This window comes from Theropithecus gelada, chromosome 1 (assembly GCF_003255815.1).
Source record: "Theropithecus gelada isolate Dixy chromosome 1, Tgel_1.0, whole genome shotgun sequence".
NCBI classification, from domain to species: Eukaryota; Metazoa; Chordata; class Mammalia; order Primates; family Cercopithecidae; genus Theropithecus; species Theropithecus gelada.
In genome coordinates, this window is record NC_037668.1 from 170,880,570 (window position 1) to 170,883,945 (window position 3,376).

Genomic DNA, 3,376 nt, shown 5'->3' on the forward strand with positions numbered 1-3,376 from the left:
ATTTCTGGGTATATACACAAAGGAATGTGAAAGTTTCTATCATAAAGACATATGCATGTAGATGTTCCTTGTGGCATGAATCGCAAAAGCAAAAATGTGAGATCAACTTATATGCCCATCAATAGTAGACTGGATAAAGAAAATGTGCTATGTATACACCATGGAATGCTAACTAATGAGTGCTAGGTTTAATACCTTGCTGAAATAATCTGTACAGAAGCTTTCTCTGGTTTGCAGATTTAATTAAACATTTTACACATTTAAAATTTAAAGCTATTCTAAATTTTAAAAGCTTGTTGAAAACATTTGGTCTTTTTCCCCCCACCTAGCACCACTGGGCCTGCAGGTCTCTGTCAGCCGCATATGAAGGCCTCTGTTCCGAAGGATGGGGTTTGTTAAAGTTGTTAAGAGTAAGGCCTCCTTTAAGAGATACCAAGTGAAATTTAGAAGACGACGAGAGGGTAAAACTGATTACTATGCTCAGAAACGCTTGGTGATACAGGATAAAAATAAACACAACACACCCAAATACAGGATGATAGTTCATGTAACAAGCAGAGATATCATTTGTCAGATTGCTTATGCCTGTATAGAGGGGGATATGATAGTCTGCACAGTATATGTACATGAACTGCCAAAATATGGTGTGAAGGTTGGCCTGACAAATTATGCTGTAGCATATTGTGCTGGCCTGCTGCTAGCCCGCAGGCTTCTCAATAGCTTTGGCATGGACAAGATCTATGAAGGCCAAGTGGAGATGACTGGTGATGAATACAATGTGGAAAGCGTTGATGGTCAGCCAGGTGTCTTCACCTGCTATTTGGATTTAGGCCTTGCCAGCACTACCACTGGCAATAAAGTTTTTGGTGCCCTGAAGGGAGCTGTGGATGGAGGCTTGTCTATCCCTCACAGTACCAAATGATTCCCTGGTTATGATTCTGAAAGCAAGGAATTTAATGCAGAAGTACACTGGAAGCACATCATGGGCCAGAATGTTGCAGATTACATGCGTTACTTAATGGAAGAAGATGAAGATGCTTACAAGAAACAGTTCTCTCAATACATAAAGAGCAGCGTAACTCCAGACATGATGGAGATGTATAAGAAAGCTCATGCTGCTATAAGAGAGAATCCAGTCTATGAAAAAAAGCCAAAAAAGAAGTTAAAAAGAAGAGGTGGAACCGTCCCAAAATGTCCCTTGCTCAGAAGAAGGATCGGGTAGCTCAAAAGAAGGCAAGCTTCCTCAGAGCTCAGGAGCGGGCTGCTGAGAGCTAAACCAAACAATTTTCTATGATGATTTTTCAGATCAGGCAATAAACTTATGGACAGAAAAAAAAAAAAAAGAAAAGAAAACATTTGGCATTATTTAGTCTATTCAACCTACCACTAAAAAGAATAAAAATAACAATATTTTTAATATCAAACTGCTTATATTCTTTTTTTTTTTTTTTTTTGCCTCAGAGATGGAGTCTAGCTCTGTTGCCCAGGCTGGAGTGCAGTGGCGCAATCTCGGCTCACTGAAAGCTCCACCTCCCGGGTTCACGCCGTTCTCCTGCCTCAGCCTCCCATGCCCGGCTAATTTTTGTATTTTTAGTAAAGATGGGGTTTCACGGTGTTAGCCAGGATGGTCTCAATCTCCTGACCTTGTGATCCACCCACCTCGGCCTCCCAAAGTGCTGGGATTACAGGCGTGAGCCACAACACCCAGCCCAAACTGCTTATATTCTTAAAGTACCCATATGAGGTCTGAAGTCATGGTATATTATTACTGATCATAGTGCTGTTTTTTATTTGCTAATATTTTGTGTTATTGAATCAATATTAAATATAAGCTTAATCTATAACTTTCTTTTGACTGTATTGGAATTTTTTCTTATAAAAATTGAGATATTATATCCTTTCATCAAGCTCTAATAATTTAAATGTGACAATCATATGTCCACCAACGGCTTACAAGTATTCACCTACAAAATAATCCAATATAATTATTTTTATAATAACCTGCATAATATTTAATGGTCTTGTTATTTTGGGAAGTACAGTAGTAATCAGGCTGCAATACATTAATATTTTTTGAAACTCCTTTTAGGATTTTGGTTTCCTTTTATTATATATTTTATAAATCATTTCAATGAGTTTTTTAAATGATTGTGTGTTTCTAAATATATCAACATATTAATGTATAAATATATTCCTATATTAATTTTCTATTATGGCTGTTGCTATTTTCTATTTTTTTATATCTCACAATACAAATTTTATCTTTATTTCCTCAACCTTTGTTTCTCTGTGTCTAATTCTTCATTAGTTGAGATTAACTGATGATTTTCTCTTTTGTGTTTTTTTCCTAAATTTGTAAATACTATGTTAATAAAATTTGCCTTTATTTTCTTTATTATTCATATATTCACTTTAAAATATGATTTTTGTTCTATATTTTTCCAGGCTATGCTACATCCTGGGAAGAAATGATCAACAAAATAAGTGGTCTCTACTTTCATAGAGCCAATAGTCATTTGCAAAAGATGGACCTCAATTGATTAGTTAAATGAAAGAGAAGTATAATCTGTGATAAATCTTTTGAAAAAATATTATGGAATATATAACAAGATCATCTAATATAGTTAGATTAGACAGGTGAATGAAAATAAAATTACATTTTATTTATGCATGATTTTTCAATACTATTATGGAAATTTTCTTTCTGGTCTAACACAGAATAAATTTTTGGAAAGATGCCATGTGTACCTATAAAATAAAAGTGGTCTCATTTTTTCAGTTTGAAAATTTATAATTGTTCATTTTAGACCATCTCTTTCTATCTTCTCTCTCTCTCTCTTTATAAATACACACACACAAACACACACACATACACTTTTTAACTTCTTTACTAAAGTGTAATTTATATACAAAAATTGCACGTTTTTAATATATATAATTTGTTGGGTTAGAATATATGAATACACCAGTGGAACCATTAACACAATAAAGAAGATAAACATATTCATTACCTCAACAGTTTCTTTCTCCACTCAACCTTTTCTTCTGTATGTGTGGTAGTAACAATGAACACAAAGTGTAATGGTGATTACCAGGAGTGGGGTGGAGGGGGCCAGATGGAAATGAAAAGTTGTTGTTCAATGGGTATAAAATTTCACCTACACAGTATGAATAAATTTTAGATATGTACTTAGAATACAGTGCTTAAAATGAACAATATTGTATTTTATACTGAGCTCTTGTTGAATAGTTCACACAATTATTTTAACACCAGAATTTTATGTCTGTTGGGGTATATTTTGTTGTTCAAAATATCCCACTAGTATTGTTTTACCTGTTAGCATCTGTGCTGTATGTCATTTGACTCTGCTTCAGT

The 3,376-nt window shown here is 34.3% G+C and overlaps 1 pseudogene; it reads left to right on the plus strand.

Moving 5' to 3' along the window:
- The first annotated feature begins 379 nt into the window (after window positions 1–379).
- Window positions 380–1,301, plus strand: LOC112620702 (annotated as a pseudogene).
- Window positions 1,302–3,376: the final 2,075 nt, after the last annotated feature.